This window comes from Gigantopelta aegis, chromosome 9, assembly GCF_016097555.1.
Source record: "Gigantopelta aegis isolate Gae_Host chromosome 9, Gae_host_genome, whole genome shotgun sequence".
NCBI classification, from domain to species: domain Eukaryota; kingdom Metazoa; phylum Mollusca; class Gastropoda; order Neomphalida; family Peltospiridae; genus Gigantopelta; species Gigantopelta aegis.
Genome location: NC_054707.1, coordinates 58,300,624 through 58,318,644, shown reverse-complemented (window position 1 = coordinate 58,318,644; position 18,021 = coordinate 58,300,624). Strand labels below are relative to the sequence as shown.

The 18,021-nt window shown below is 37.2% G+C and overlaps 1 protein-coding gene across 1 annotated transcript in view; it reads left to right on the top strand.

Moving 5' to 3' along the window:
* LOC121381665 overlaps positions 1 to 18,021 on the top strand; it is a 235,383-nt gene that overhangs the window by 149,817 nt on the left and 67,545 nt on the right. The window lies entirely within an intron of this gene.

Below are 18,021 nucleotides of genomic sequence, written 5' to 3'. Positions count from 1 at the left end.
ACCAAATGCGAGTAAAAAATCATGACGGACGAGTTAAAAAATGCAACTACCAGTCTGATGGGTAATCTGTCATTTTCTGACCTCTAATTTTTAATTAATTAATTTATTTATTTATTATTTATTTTTTTCAACAATTTTAAGCCAGGACCAGGGTTTGTACACCTTTTTGAAGTTGATTTTCCATGGTTTTTCCATTACTTTCTATGACCTAAATAACACAATTTCATCACAATATGATTATCATTTAAATTGTAATTTGTATTAAAACAGTAATATCACTGCTAAAATCAGTATAGGGTCAAAACATGCTAATGTTGGGTCTTGGTCTGGTAAAGACTCCCATCTATTTTGACGTCTTATGTGTTTTCAATATATATTAACTCATATCTTTAGATATAGTTTCTTCTGTAAACACCAACAATAATTATCAGCAATCTACTTTGATTGATATATATCTTTACTGTTGTTTATTACAAAAAATAAATTAAAATATGTTTAACGCAGGCTGCAGCTGCTAGTCTGGCAATGTGAAAATATAGCGCATGTTCTATGTCGTCTGTAGCCAGATCTGTTGATTGCGTCAGTGTGTGTTTCACTTTCGACTGGTACCATACTTGCCATGCACAGTTTTGGTGTGTTTTGGGCTTTAGGTAGCAAAGAACAGTTAATTGTTTCTTAATTTTATACATTATGTGTTCAATGTAATGCCGTAAAAGCATTACAATACCAGTCTCAACTGACTAATTCTAACTGGAACCAGTTCAGGACGTTTGCTTTCAGAATTATACATTTTATTAAAAAAAATTATCTCCAGTTGTCTTTTTTTGTTCAGGATGAAGTCAGGGGCAGAAACAATATTATGATTTCCATGACTTTTTATTGAAAATCATAGTTTTCCAGGGTTTCTGGACATGGATTTTTAAATCTCAAATTCCATGACTTTCCAAGTTTTCCATAATTTGCCAAGTTTTCCAGGATGTGTGCGAACCCTGGCAGACTAGTAGAAATTCTGGTGGGCTAGTAAATTTTAGTTGGTTCTGCATGGTCCGGCAGGCTAGTGAAATATTTTCCATTTCTACACCCCTGAAACAGCACAACTTATCTAGATAAAACTACACATAATTCGTAAATCAGTTTCTAATGTTCTTCCCATGATCTGTTTTACGTAATGATGTCCCATTTGACATAATGATGTCATTTTCTGAGGTTTTTAGTTTTAAATCCTTCACTATGCTAAGCAATTTTATGCTGTTTTTGACAGTTGTACATTGATAAATTCATTAAAAAAAGGACAAATAGTTCTTATATAATTACATACACAGAAGCTTGTTCAGAGGATGGGTGTCGGTAGTCGAACCCTCCCCTTGACCAAGCAAGTTTTCTCTCTTTTTTAAATACTTTTACCAGGGAAGAATGTTTTAACTTGTCATAAATTTTGCTACCCACAGTTTACATAATGACGTACCAGTTGGCATAATGACGTCATTTTCGGAGGTTTATTGAAGGATAACATTCAGTTTTTCTTTGACATTGTCCAATCAGAATAGTGTGTGTGTGCATATATATATACACAATAGAATCTCATTGGCTCGAACACTGTCGGTGCATTAAAGTCTGTTCGACCCATCGGGTAGTTCGAATCATGCATTCAACCATTGTTAGGTGCTTCTGTAACACAAAAATCAATCGGACAACCTAGCATATTTCCGTAAAACCAACTTGGGCGAAATGGTCTGATTGACTCATAAGTAATGAAGTCACTGTTAAATGTCGGATGAGATATATATTTATAACAATTATTCATTACCATTAAATAAACAAATAACAAACATACTAGTATTTATAAATATTTGTTAATTGAAAAAGTTGTTCTTTATTATGCTGCTGTAGAATCTTTTGCAACATATTGAGAACGTTGAGCAAATATGGAATATCATACAAAATTTGATTAACAAAATTATATAATAGATAATATATAAAACTGGAACATGATTGTCATTGTTCATGAAGTGGTAATACAATGATAATAGTTATTTTTGAAAAAGTCAGTGATCACAGCTTGTTTGGCACAACGATTTTTAAAGTCATCTTTCACAAGTTCATTATGCATAAAACCTATCTGATCCAACACAAATTCACTGCCCACTTTTGTTTGGAAATATCCTTGTAGTATATTGCACGCTTCAAAAGCTTCAGTCACACTCAGTTCTTTGATATCCTGATCACTGCCGCCTACCTACCATCTCATTGTCCATCTCGTCGTCATTCTCTGCATCTGGGTTTCTTTCAAGAAGCACATCCTTGAGAATGTCATCATCCATGGTTACTATACATGTCGGAATATTAAGGTCTGCATGGATGAATTGCTGGATATCTCTAATACTGCCAGGCATGCTAGAGGCAAGTCGTCATCATCTTCATTCACAGTCGTGTCATCGTTAGAGCTGGAAACAAACTTGGTGTGAGAGCTGGGAACAAACATGGTGTGAGAGTTGGGAACAAACTTGGTGTGAGAGCTGGGAACAAACTTGGCATGAAAGTGGGAACAAACTTGGCGTGAAGGAAACAATTGGCTATTGTTTTTTGTGTCACCTTATGCCAGGACTGCTGCATCAAATACATTGCGTCCAGAACCACAATTAGCACATCTGTGTTTCTGTCTGCTGTGTCGAGCTGCTTCATGATCACAATTCTTACATAAAGTATTTTTTATATTTCTTCAGATAGACTTAGCCGTTCGAGCTAAATATGTTAATTTTACAGTTCAGACCAATAAACTGGTTCAAGAGAAAGCTTCTGTTCGACCCCAAGGGTATTCAACCAATCAGCACCAAAATAAAAAGGTTTAATAGAGCGAAAAATTGGGACTTTGTTCTTGGTTCGAGAATACTGGTAGATTCGACCGTTGGGTGTTCAAGCCAATGATATTCTACTATATATATGTTATATGTTATATGTTATATGTGTATGTGTATGTGTATGTGTATGTGTATGTGTATGTGTATGTGTATGTGTATGTGTATGTGTATATGTTTATTATCCATATGGTTCAACATAACCGAGTTAATAATAATCATATGAAGCACACGTATAATAACGTAATTTTGGAAAGCGACGTCATACCATGACATTATTCTCCAGTCCTAGCTCAGACTGTGCATTTGAAATATAACGTCAATTCGTCATCTCCTTCTAGTTGTGGCTGAAACATTTTGACTTGAGTCTTGTTATTCATGAAGACAACAACAATAATAATATGGATAATAAAGAAATTATTACACTCGCGTGTGAGTCGTACTGATTTTACGAAACTTGTCAGGATTCATGTATTACCCTCGCTCTTGCTCGGGCAATACAAAAATCCTGACACTCATTTTTCATTTGACATTGTCGTTCTTTTGTTTATAATTTAATCCATAATTTAAAAAATATTTACTTATTATTGCCTTCACAAAACACATTAGGGTTGGATGTAACTCAATGGCAAATCTCTTGCAAAGGGTTAGTTGCCCTTGATAGACTAAAAGGTGTTTTTCCAGTTCTGACCAGTGTCCCACAACTGGTAAAGTAAAGGCTATCATATGTACTGAATCTTACTGTTGGTAAAGTGCATGTAAAAGATCCCTTGCTGCTTTTTAAAAGAAGTAGCATATATGTCCTCTGCCTAAACCAAAAATCAAAAGCTCCACTCCACCCACAACTGGTATATCAAAGACTATGGTAAGTGCTGTCATTTCTTGTCACTTTCAACAAGATTCCTTGTTGCTAATGAAAACATTTAGCGATTTTCATGTAAGACTGTCTACCAGAATTTTGTTTGACATCAGCCGATGATTAACAAATCAATGTGCTCAAGTGGTTTCAGTAAATAAAAAATGTTACCGTCTAGACTAAATGTCAAAATTACTATATTAGAAACCAAATAGTCTTGTGGTTCAATGTGCTGAGACATCATTAAGCAAACATTTCTTTCCTTTTCTTTCAAAAACACATTATGCCAACCGTAATGCAATGTACTTTACTACGTAAACATTTTAACCTTTTTTCAGTGTAATTATTTCTCTTTTGAGACGAGTTTTGATCCACATTTGATATTAAAAGTCTTTTAAATTTTTCCTTTGATTTTCTTTTGTATTTAACAGTATTAAGTTTGACATTTACCACATTGTCATGGTAACAAACCATTAATTTCAGAATATGAAAGCTTCATACGCCATTAATAGGCAAGTTAAATTAATCTTTTCATCTCTGTACATCAGTAATATACACAATTTATTCCTGAAAAAGTAATTACATGGATATGTATGTATGTATGTGTATATATTAAATATCTCAGTACAGTGAAACTGCTCTAAACCAGACAACTATAGGACAAAGTAAAATGTCTGGTTTTAAGAGGCTTCTGGTTTAGAGAGTTTCTGTTTATACTGGGGCCTAATTCACTAAACTCTTGCAACTTTGTGATCTTGCAGTGCAATGCTAAAAGACTTGCAATGCTTTGTTGTCTATTAGAGACTAAGATACCTTTGTGAATTAGGCCCCTGGTATTTAAATAGAAGCTGTGAAAAATCTCAGATTTTGAGAGAATTCCGGATATAAGAGGGTCCTGTTTTGAAGGGTTTTACTGTATTAGTATGTTTAATATTAGGAGATACATGTATACGGTTTTGGAATCTGCTCTTATATTTAGGACACACATAAACATTTCATATTCCATTTGTTGACTTTTTATTTATTTTGAAATGACATTACAATAATTTGTGTCACTGCATTGTATATCTTTTTTACCTTGTTAAATAATCATATACAGCTTTATTAAAATGTTCTTTAGATTTTTCTCTTTTTTTGATAGAGATATGGTTTTAAACAAACATGATTTTTTTGTCTTGTCAAACAGCATACAGAATGGTCTATTATTGGCAATTATAATTGGTCTCAGTAACATGGTGAAACCATGTTTAAGCCATCGTCCATAAGAGTTGTTTTTAATGTGCACAGTTTTTTGATGCAATGTGGAACTGGTTTAGGATCAATACCATCAGTGGGCTCATTGGGCTATTTATCACTGTAGTCGGTGCACCATGACTGGTACATCAAAGACCATGATATGTGCTGTCCTGTCTATGGGATAGTGTATATCAAAGGCTGGTTGGTGATATCATGTCTGGAATATATACAAGAACACTTGCTACTAATGGGAAAAATATTGCGGGTTTCCTCTCTAAAACTATATGAAAAAATTACCAAATGTTTGATATCATACAGCCGATGATTAATAAATCCGTGTGCTCTAATGGTGTCATTAAGCAAAACAAACTTTAACTTTAACATACATGGTTACCAAGAAACTGCATTGTACATTACATGGGAAAATCCTGCTATTGATAACCACAGAAACAACATTTCATGCATCCATTTTGAATCAGCTTTTCATGCATCCATTTTGAATCAGCTTTTCATGCATCTGTTTTGAATCAGCTTTTCATGCATCTGTTTTCCACAAATGACGCACATGGCTGACAGGTGCTGTGTTAGCATCTTGGAACTACCTCCCATGGAGAATTCACGTTCTGTATCTAATCAGTAACAACTAATCATTAACAGTCTATTCTGGACAGACTGCCACAATAACTGAACCTTTTGCCCAGGACAGCATGTTTGACCTGTAATTAGCTGGAAGTCAGAACCAGGATGGAAACCCAATACCTTTTAGCTGTTTTCTTCTTTGTTTTTTCTTCCTTTTTTTTTGTCTGTTTATTTTAAATTCATAATTATCACCCCCAGACAAATATGGTCATGTAAATGTTGATAATGACTTTACAATCCACACACATGTGCATAATAATTATAAGTAATGAGAGATAAAAATATGATTTTATATGTATAAATTAATACATTTTTAATATGTATATGTAGATACTCACCAAAGGCCTGCACAATACAATTTTTATTGTATGCATGTGTGTGTGTGTGTGTGTGTGTGTATGTCTGTGTGTGTGTGTGTGTGTGTGTGTGTGTGAGCGTGTGCTTGTGTATGTGTGTGTGTGCGCGCGCGTGTGTGCATGCGTGTGTGTATGTGTGTGTGCATGTGTGTGTGTCTCCCTGTGTGTGTGTGTCTGTCTCTGTGTGTCTCCCTGTAGGTGTGTGTGTGTGTGTGCATCATGTGTGTGTGTGTGTGTGTGTGTGCATCTGTGTGTGTGTGTGTGCATGCATGTGTGTCTGTGTGTGTGTATGTGCATGTGTGCAGGGTGTGCACTTGGGATATTTTTTACTTGCCATTCGGTCGAGTTACATGTATGTCAGCACTTTGACTTGCCTGTGCAATTTTTGAGTAGCCCGAATTTTATTTTAAAAAAATAAAAAAGTAAATATATTTGGCATAGGAGATCAGTTTCAATGGTCATATGCATCTTGAATTATTATTAAAACTAACTTTTTGGTTGTTTTACAAACATTACATTTTGGACATTTCGAAATAATATGCTGCAAAAAACAAGATGTTGTTTTCACTCATCTGGGGTGACTGGGCGACTCGTAAAATGCACACCCTAGTGTGTCTGTGTGTGTGTGTGTGTGTCTGTCTGTATTAATGTCCGTCTGTAATGTCTGTCTGTCTCTCTGTGTATGTCTGTGTGTGTGTGTGTATACATGTATATATCATAACAACACGTTTAAAGGTTTAAAGAAGAGATGGGTTTAGAAATAAAAAGGAGATGGAAAGAGGATAGGATGTTCAGTAAGGAGAAATTTTCCAACCTCGAGTTAACTCATGTAAAAAAAATTATTTGCTGAAAATAGCAACAAACTCAGGATAGTCCCTTTAACTTCTGCATCACAGTGTGTGGTTCTCGTTGTTAATAGTATAGATCATTATACATATATAGCAATGTCCATTACATTTGACACCTATTACATCCAGCTGATAACTGACAAGGAATTGATGGTGTGTTTCAATAATCAATATCACCCTCGGTGGTGTAGTGGTTTAGCCATTGGACTTGATTTGCATTTTAGTAGTGGTACCAACCCGACTGGTCAAAGGCCATGGTATGCGCATTCCTGTTTGTGGGAAAGTGCATATAAAAGATCCTTGCTGCTAATGGAAATATGTAGCAGGTTTCCTCTGATGACTACAAGTCAGAATTACCAAATGTTTAATGATTAGCTGATGATTAATTAATAAATGTGCTCTAGTGCTGTCGTTGAACAAAACCAAAAATGGTACCAACCCAGAGTGAGTTTTAATGGTTTAGTATATACATGTATATAGGGAGGTTGTATCGCCTTGTATCTGATATCAACTCATCTTTAACCAGTTGTCCTGGACAGAGTCCAGGTAGCTGAAGTGTGTGTCCTGAGGAATGTACTTGAATCTTAATTGGATATAAGCACAGAAATAAAATTATAATAAAAATAAAAAAGAAAGTAATATAATCAATCTCTCCTGTCCATTTTTATTTATATTTTACAATTATGGTTGTTCTCTTGTACAATTGTATTCTTGTACAGTGATTATTATTACAGTGTATAGGCCTGTACTTAAGCATTCTATTAACTGTAGCTTCCTTCCAGAGCACCCAGGTAATTTCCAACGATTTAATTGTATGGCATACAGTTGAATGCCATGCACTGAAAGCCAAGAAATTCCCAAATGATTAATCTATTTTGTTTACTGAAAAAATCATCAATTATGCATTTTGTTCATCATTTTATCTCTATCTAATAATAAGAGATTGTAACTCGTCAGGACAACAGTTAAAGGTTATAAAGTCAGCATTGCTCTGTGTTGGAACTGTTCAGTATCTCTTCATATCAGTATACCAAATAGCATCTCACCAGATCAAAGTCTGGGGTGAACCTTCCTTTAAATAGAGCACAGAAGACTGCCATGTTGATCAACTAAGTCAACCAATTAGCAACATTTAAAAAACAATTGTGAACCATTCTATATTATACATCAAAATTGTATTCAAGAAATTACCATGGTCACAGGTGTCAGCTTTTGCTGGCTCCTCCATCCAGGACAGGAAAAGGTTTAGGGCAGGTGTTAGAGGGGGTCACCTGTGCTGGTATGTGTAAGGGAGCACAAGCAGCCCAACAAGGGGCACTGATTGGTTTTGGCGCTATTGAATTTGCAAGTGTCACATAGGATTAAATAAAGCCAAATAGAAAATGTTGCATAATTTCTTGAAGGTAATTTTGATGTTAGTGTTATCTCTAAAGGATTGTTTTTTTATATTCTTGTGCAGTTTGTTTTCCTTTGTAAAATATTTTATTTACACAACAGTGAAAGAATGCTAGATTACACTGTAATAACATTTCCATTCATCACAGATAAATGATGCAATGTCATCTTTCTCAGTTTTAGCTTTGTGGATTTGCATGACTTGCTTGACAAACTAAAACGCATTGTCATAAACAAATGATGTGACAAAAATCAGTAGAATATTACTCATTTCTGTAAAAGGCCATTTATATTACAACTCGTATGTTTTCGACAACAAAATTATGATGTGAATGAAAACATACGACTTGTAATATAAATGTTTTCTTATGAGCACTCATTTAGTAGCCTCTTTTAATCATCAGTGAAAAGTTTTTTTATCAAATAAAGCTCAAACCATTCTTGGGTTCAGACCAATTAGTGCCATGACCGTACTGAATTGGTTGCAGGACCAGCAATACGCCCAGTTTTACTTCCACATCATTGGCAGGCACACAACATGGTGTCACCGATGGTATACGGTTCACAGATAAGTCCAGGTTTTATCTGAACAGCTCTGATAGGCGTGCAAGGGTCTACAGCAGGGGTGGGGAAAAGCCCTTTTCTCCCGGTCTGGGACCGATTCTCGATCTCTGAGACCGAAATTATTTTTTAAAAACGTGTGTTTGCCGGTCCCACTTTTGTCATTCTTGTCGGCCCGAAGCACCTGTCCATTTCTATTATTGGAACAAATTCTTATCCGTCAAGTAGACAGGTCTGCCCAGACATCGGTATCTCATGCATGATTTAAAATAATAAATAAATAGTGGTCAGTATGGCTAGTGGCAAGACGTCTGTGATTTTGAAGTCTGCCTAAGTATATATCGTCAGTCACTGAAGTCGGACCTACAGTAGTGTCAATCCACAGCCACTAGGCTAGACATTAATTTTGTCAAAGTTGCTGAGCCGGTCAAGAGATTAAACAGACGTTAACAATAACACCATTCTTGGTGAGAGAGCCATCAAGGTATTACACTCCAATTAAAACAAAGGACCCAGAGTTTGCAACTGGTTACAATCAACATCTGTCAACACCTATGTACGGAGCTTGGTCGGGTCGAGTGTCTCAGTCCGAAGCAAGAGACTTTTGTGCAATACAAACTGCTTGAAATAGCATAAAATATACTGAAATAATCTATAAATGTATTTATTGTTGACTGTTCAATGTAGTCTATCCAATAATTATAAAAGAGTTTAAAATTAACAAAGGTTTCCACTTTTTTGTTAACAGTTGTTTATTTTGGAACAGATGCAGCCATGCCCATTTTTTCATGTTCATTTATAGATATAGTTTTAAATACCTTGATTATTTTTATCTTATTTTGTCTCGTTTACAGGCAATAAAACATATTTTTGTCTGTTAATTATAGCAATGCTGACTAGCTTTACAGATTTATTTGTTGATGAAGATATCCTGGTTTATTACCATGTTGTGATATATAATACAGTATCATAGTTAGAGAAAGGGTGTACTGGCAGCTGCCATCTCTAAACATTTCTCAACCATCATAATTTTTTTTAACTAATTTAGCATTCATATTTAATAGTACACTGTATATAATCTTGATGTTGAAGGGACTGATGTAACAAGCTCCAGGTATTGGTGGTTCAAGATAAATATAATATTTGTTAATTAAAATAATGCCATGGATGCATTTCTGAGCGTCTAGATATCCTGGGTTGATGAGATAATGGAATGAACACCCCAGCATGAAAAATACCTCGGCTTTGCTCTGGAGTGAATAATTGGCAATTCTGGATCAGAATCCCAAACTAGAAAAGAGTAATGATGCTGATAATATTACAAAGAAAAATAATCATCAACAATTTTCAGGTTCAAACTGATAATGAGGAAAAATCTGCAGGGATGTCATTGGCTGTAGTTGGCAGTTATCCTCGAAAGTGGGCAATGTCATTAGCATAGTTAGTATGAACTTGTAATTATTGGAGATAAATTGGCAACAGCATTTATGCATTGCCTAAGGATTCTATATGTAATACAGTAACTGTAGTACATGTATGTGAAACATTAATTTTCTCCCCAAGATATTGATGGGCTTTTTCTTTCAAAACCTCACCACTTGAGTCTAGATGACGTTTATAATATGACGCCCACAAAGAAGTTAAAACAGAAGATGTTTGTATTTTGCATCAACAAACAATGTTATGAAATGGAGACATGAGACTGTAACCTTAAATTTCTCTTGCTTCTTTGTGCTTAGCTCTGTTTCTCAGAAACTGTTAATACACAATACATCACGAATCTGTCACTATTCAATTATGCTGCATTATAACATAAATCAAAAGTCATTTTGTTCTGTATCGAGCCTCAATTCCCTATGCAAGTTTTAGAGATCGATATACAAAATTTAAAATGTTAAATAGTTGCTGCTGATCAATCAGTTAACAATTGTTGCTAATGAATATTTATTTTGCAAACAAAATATTCCCTGGTAGGTATCCTAGTTTCTTATTCATAACAAGGGCTGGGATGTAACTTGGTGGCAGAGCACTAGCCTATTGTATGATAGGTCACAGATCAGGATCCCAGCTAATGTATCAATGGCAAAGGTATGTGCTGGCCTGTTTATGGAGAAATGCATATAAAAGGATCATTTTCAAATGTAGCAGTAGTTGGTTTCCTATTCTCTGTGTCTCTCTTTCTGTCTGTCCGTCCGTCTCTATGTCTCTCTCTTTCTCTGTCTTTGTCTGTCTTAGTCTCTCTCTATCTCCCCCCTTTTTCTCTCACCCTTTCTCTCTCTCTGTCTCTGTCTCTCTCACTCTCTCTTTCACCACTCTCTTCCCCTGGTTCTCTCTCCCTCTCACTCTCTCTCTTCTCTCTCCTCTCTCTCTTTCTGTCTCTCCCTCTCTCTGTCTCTCTCCCTCCCGTCCTCCCTTGCTCTCTCTCACTCTCTCTCTTTCACTCTCTCTCTGTCTCTGTCTCTCTCACTCTCTCTTTCCCCACTCTCTTCCCCTGGTTCTCTCTCCCTCTCACTCTCTCTCTCTCTCTTCTCTCTCCTCTCTCTTTCTCTCTATCTCTGTTTCTCCCTCTCTCTCTCCCTCTCTCTCTGTCTCTCTCCCTCCCGCCCTCCCTTGCTCGCTCTCACTCTCTCTTTCACTCTCTCTCTGTCTGTCTGTCTCTGTCTCTGTCTGTCTGTCTGTCTGTCTGTCTGTCTGTCTGTCTGTCTCTCTCTCTCTCTCTCTCTCTCTCTCTCTCTCTCTCTCTCTCTCGCTCCCTCTCTTGCTCCCTCTCTCTTCCCCCCCTCTCTTGCCCCCACTCTCTTTCTCTCTCTCTCTCTCTCTCTATCTCTCTTTCTCTTTCTCTTTCTCTCTCTCTCTCTTTCTCTCTCTCTCTCTCTCTCTCTCTCTCTCTCTCTCAGAGCAGAATGTAGCTTAGTGGTAGAAAGCTCACCTAATGTACAATGGACTCTGGTGTTTTTCCCTCCCCACAGCTGATACACCAAAGGATATGATATGTTGGAGAAAGTGTATATAAAAGATCCCTTGCTGCTATTTAGTAGGAGTAGACTATGTAGCAGCAGTGGGTTTCTTCTCTTTATCTTTTTTCACCAAGAGTTGCAATAACTTTGTTGAATGTCAAATATTAAAATGAGCTAAAATGTCTTTTATTCCTTTATTTTTAACAAATTCCATTTCTGTCTGTCCAAAAAGGAATTAACTGAGGAATGATAAAGCTATCATTTATTGATGGTTCTAATCTTGATGTGGGTGGGTGTACAGTTTGAAGGAAATGTTTTATTTAACGACGTATTCAACACATTTTATTTATGGTTATATGGCGTTGGAAATATGGTTTAAGGACCACACAGATATTGAGGGAGGAAACCTGCTGTCACCACTTCATGGGCTACTTTTTTCGATTAGCAGCAAGGGATCTTTTATATGCACCATCCCATAGACAGGATAGCACATACCATGGCCTTTGATGTACCAGTCGTGGTGCACTGGCTGGAACAAGAAATAGCCCAATGGGCCCACTGACAGGGATCGATCTCAAACCGACTGTGCATCAAGCGAGTGCTTTACCACTGGGCTACGTCTCACCTGCTGTGTACAGTTTGAATGATAAAGATATCATTTATTGATGGTTCTAACCTTGATGTGGGTGGGTGTACAGTTTCATACTTGTCGACTTGTTCTTTCCTCCCAGACCCTTGGGTAATAAAGAAAACATGTCTCAAGTATCTTGACTTTCACTCTAATAACATTCTTGTATCCCTGGAGATCATGTCCTGAAGTATTCTGTCCAAGACTGGACTACTCCCGAGTAACGAGGACTACTAAATAATTAATACATTTACTTACAAATGGTTCAGGTTTTGTAGTGTTGCTCAGTGGTAAATCACTTGCCTGGTGCACGGTCGGTCTAGGATTAATCCCTGTTGGTAAGCATTTTGTTTATTTCTCATTCCAGCTGTCCTATTTGTGGGATGGTACATATAAAAGCAGGTTTTCTCTCTAAGACTGTCAAAATTACCAAATGTTTGATATCCAACAGCCGATGATTAATAAATCAATGTGCTCTAGTGGTGTTTTTAAACAAAACAAACTAAATTTACAAATGGTTCTAGCACACTCACCATGGTCACAAACTATTAAATAATGAAGACATTTACTTACAAATGGTTTAACACATTTATTTACAAATGGTTCAAGTACACTCACCATGGTCACAAATTACTAAATAATCAACACATTTACTTACAGATGGTTCATTATAGACACAAACACTGGTTTTTATATCATAAACAGTTTTCGCTATGAAGGATAAGGTGATCACTCCTGCTCCTCTCCATACTCACCAGGAAAGATGAGGTGATCACTCCGCTCCCCTCCATACTCTCCTGGAATGTTTTAGGAGAGCAGCAAATTGATAAACTTTCCCTAAAAAAAAAAAATATATATTTTACTTCGAACTTAAAAAAATTATCTTCAGCTCCACCTTGATTTTGCTTATGGTGAAGAATGAAATATCATGAAGGTCATAAGGGAGACAACACTTAATATGTCTCAAGTTGAAAAGCCTCTGGATCTAAATTAATGAATGAATGAATTTTTAACGACACCCCAGCACGAAAAATACATAGGCTATTGGGTGTCAAACTATGGTAATACAAACAAATTCTGTGGTATGTGCTGTCATGTGTTTGGGAATGTGTGCCCATAAACAATCCTTTGCTACTTATTCATTATAGTAGCTTTTAAAAATTGACTACAAACTCTTTAGTCTGATTATCAGTTGTGTTTTATTCAATATAAAGTACACATTCAAGTATCATTACAATGAAAACAGTGATATGACTGAATCATAAACAGTTCACCCACTATTGTTTTGGCTTTGTACACATGCAAAGGTAAAACATTTTTTATATATGTTATGCATTTATTTGACAAATTGTACTTTTTTCATTCATCTTTTTAAACCTAAATTTATTTTGTCTACAATTATGAAAAAAAAGGCATGTAAATGTCATTGTTTGCTCCATATTAAACTGAACTATATATTTTGAAAAAGGTGAAGGTAAATTTTTTATGTGGCAAAGTATAGTAGTGATATAGCTTTTTTAAATTTTTAATTCGCATCTCTGGATAATAACAATAAACTTGGGTGCATGACCTTTATGTTTTCAGAATGCGCGAAAATGTTTAATGCAAAATTGCTCTTGTTTTGGGGGGTTTTGAAGATTACTAATACCTCTAACTGATTTTCTGTTTAAATATTGTAATTACAAAAAGAATTGTACCATTTACAAAATATAGATATGAAGTTTAACTGTGGTAAAGTATACTATATTTATTTTTAACAAAGTCAAAACAATGGTGCTGTAATTGTTTATCATCAACATTAATGTATTTGTGAAAGGCTTTACCGGTAATAATAAAACAATCAAAATTGTAAACTTGATCATTTTGTTTGTGACATAACTTAACAGGTCATGTTATTTTGTGCTAACCTGGGACGGGACTTAGCGCAGTGGTAAAGCATTCGCTTGGTGCACGACTAGTTTGGGATCAATCTTCGTTGGTGGGCCCATTGGGCTATTTCCCGTTCCAACCAATGCACCACAACTGGTATATCAAAGGCTGTAGTATGTGCTATCCTGTCTGTGGGATGGGGCATATAAAAGATCCCTTGCTGCATTAGAAAAAAAATATAGCTGGTTTCTTCATTACTAAATGTGTGACATCCAATAGCCGATGATTAATTAATCAACATGCTCTAGTGGTGTCATTAAACAAAACAAACTTTTATTGTATTTGTGACAGGCTTTGCCAGTAATAACAAAATAATCATTATTATAAACTTGATAATTTTGTTGTAGCATAACTTACTATAGGCCATGTTATTTTATGCTATAACCTGTACACACGATCACCTGCAGACACTATGGTTATTTCAGTATGTGTAAAACACACCAACTACCTGTAGTTTTCTTTGATACTGGCTTGTACCGGTGAACACGGTACAGAGGTACTAGAGTGAAACTCAGAAGCTCCCACAGCACTAACACAGAACTAATTTTATGGAAGCAGATACAAACCATATTATGTGGGGTTTTTTAACACATTGGCTTAGTTGCACTAGCATACATTAGTTTCTCTGTCAGAGGTGTTGATGGTGTTCGAAGGGTGTTGATGTTGTATATCGTTGCTATTTATGCAATAAAAAAACTCAGTAAAAACAGACATGGTTTGTAGTGGTTGGAGCGAAAATAGTAAAGAGTGTGCTGTTTGGCATCAGATACATGTATTATGTTTCTTGCATGATTTGCTTAACTTGAAATGGAAGAGAAACGATGAAGTCTGGTGTGCAATAACACAAGTGAAAAGTCTGCCGGTTGATTGCTTTTTCCAGATCAAGGATATACATACTAAATATGATGCATCACTGACCAAAATGATGGCTGATGCTTTTCCATGTTTTAAACTTGTGCATACTTTTTTATTTCTTTGATGAAACTCTTGCACATTTTTCCAGTGTTTTAGATGAAAGAAAGAAAGAAATGTTTTATTTAACGATGCACTCAACACATTTTATTTTACAGTTATATGGCATCAGACATATGGTTAAGGACCACACAGATTTTGAGAGGAAACCCGCTGTTGCCACTACATGGGCTACTCTTTCCGATTAGCAGCAAGGGATCTTTTATTTGTGCTTCCCACAGGCAGGATAGCACAAACCATGGTCTTTGTTGAACCAGTTATGGATCACTGGTCAGTGCAAGTGGTTTACACCTACCCATTGAGCCTTGCGGACCACTCACTCAGGATTTGGAGTCGGTATCGACTGGGATCCGAACCCAGTACCTACCAGCCTGTAGACCGATGGCCTAACCACGATGCCACCGAGGCCGGTTTTATTTATGGTTATATGGAATCGGACATAATTATGGTTACGGACCAAACAGATATTGAGAGAGGAAACCTGCTGTCACCACTTCATGGGCTACACTTTTTGATTAGTAGCTTGGGATCTTTTATATGCATCATCCCACAGATAGGATAACACATACCATGGCCTTTGATATATCAGTTGTGGTGCCCTGGCTGGAGCGAGAAATGGACAATGCCCTGGACAGCATGTTTGAACCATAATTGAATATAAGCATGAAAATAAGATTAAAGTGAACAGAAAGTCAGTAAGATCACAATATGAACTTCTCTTTCACTGTGTTCCCAAAACAGTGTGCTTGAAGCATATGTGAACAGTTTGACAGCAAGCCCTCATGAATCACTGTCAAAAATGATGTGATACCTCGTGTTCATGAAAGTTGAGCATATCCTTCTCAACTTGTAGTGCTTTATTTCATTTTAATTTATTTTCATGCTTATATCTAATTAGGGTTTAAGCATGCTGTCCAGGGCATGTTTGTTTGCTGTCTGTCCAGAACTTGGGTTAATGGTCAGTTGTTGGTGATTATAGTGAGAGATAAGTCAGAGTAGTGGTCTTGCACCTCATCAAGTCATTTCTCGCACCAGCCAGTGCACCACGACTGATACATCAAAGGCTGTAGTATGTGCTATCTTGTCTATGAGATGGTGCATATAAAAGTGGCGACAGCTGGTTTCCTCCCTCAGTATCTGTGTGGTCCTTAACCATATGTCCGATGGCATATAGATAAAAATAAAATGTGTTGAGTGCGTTGTTAAATAAACTATTTTCTTCCTTCCTTCCTTATCAAGCCATTAGAACTTGCTCTGAGTGGAAGCTGGTACCAAGATGTGAACCAAGTACCTTCCTCCCTCATCAAGCCATTAGAACTTGCTCTGAGCGGAAGCTGGTACCAAGATGTGAACCAAGTACCTTCCTCCCTCATCAAGCCATTAGAACTTGCTCTGAGCGGAAGCTGGTACCAAGATGTGAACCAAGTACCTTCCTCCCTCATCAAGCCATTAGAACTTGCTCTGAGCGGAAGCTGGTACCAAGATGTGAACCAAGTACCTTCCTCCCTCATCAAGCCATTAGAACTTGCTCTGAGCGGAAGCTGGTACCAAGATGTGAACCAAGTACCTTCCTCCCTCATCAAGCCATTAGAACTTGCTCTGAGCGGAAGCTGGTACCAAGATGTGAACCAAGTACCTTCCTCCCTCATCAAGCCATTAGAACTTGCTCTGAGCGGAAGCTGGTACCAAGATGTGAACCAAGTACCTTCCTCCCTCATCAAGCCATTAGAACTTGCTCTGAGCGGAAGCTGGTACCAAGATGTGAACCAAGTACCTTCCTCCCTCATCAAGCCATTAGAACTTGCTCTGAGTGGAAGCTGGTACCAAGATGTGAACCAAGTACCTTCCTCCCTCATCAAGCCATTAGAACTTGCTCTGAGCGGAAGCTGGTACCAAGATGTGAACCAAGTACCTTCCTCCCTCATCAAGCCATTAGAACTTGCTCTGAGCGGAAGCTGGTACCAAGATGTGAACCAAGTACCTTCCTCCCTCATCAAGCCATTAGAACTTGCTCTGAGCGGAAGCTGGTACCAAGATGTGAACCAAGTACCTTCCTCCCTCATCAAGCCATTAGAACTTGCTCTGAGCGGAAGCTGGTACCAAGATGTGAACCAAGTACCTTCCTCCCTCATCAAGCCATTAGAACTTGCTCTGAGCGGAAGCTGGTACCAAGATGTGAACCAAGTACCTTCCTCCCTCATCAAGCCATTAGAACTTGCTCTGAGCGGAAGCTGGTACCAAGATGTGAACCAAGTACCTTCCTCCCTCATCAAGCCATTAGAACTTGCTCTGAGCGGAAGCTGGTACCAAGATGTGAACCAAGTACCTTCCTCCCTCATCAAGCCATTAGAACTTGCTCTGAGCGGAAGCTGGTACCAAGATGTGAACCAAGTACCTTCCTCCCTCATCAAGCCATTAGAACTTGCTCTGAGTGGAAGCTGGTACCAAGATGTGAACCAAATACCTACCTACCGGTCTTAAGACTTGTGTTTTAACCACCATGCTACAGAGGGTGGTACTGCTAACACCTGCGATGAATACAATTTATAGTTGTCAAGTCTGTTGTTTTCAGAACTCTGCTCCTACTGGGCTGTACCGTAGGTAGGTGTTGGAGTAAGCACTTGATTCATAACACAGCTTCATCACAATGACAGGCCCTCATTGATAATGTCCAACAATAGGCCAGAAAAGTCTGATAGTTTCATACTATCGCTGCACTTTTTCATCATCTTGTCTTTTCAAACAGGTGATTGAGCGGCTGTGTGATGATTAGGGAGTGATGCAGTCAT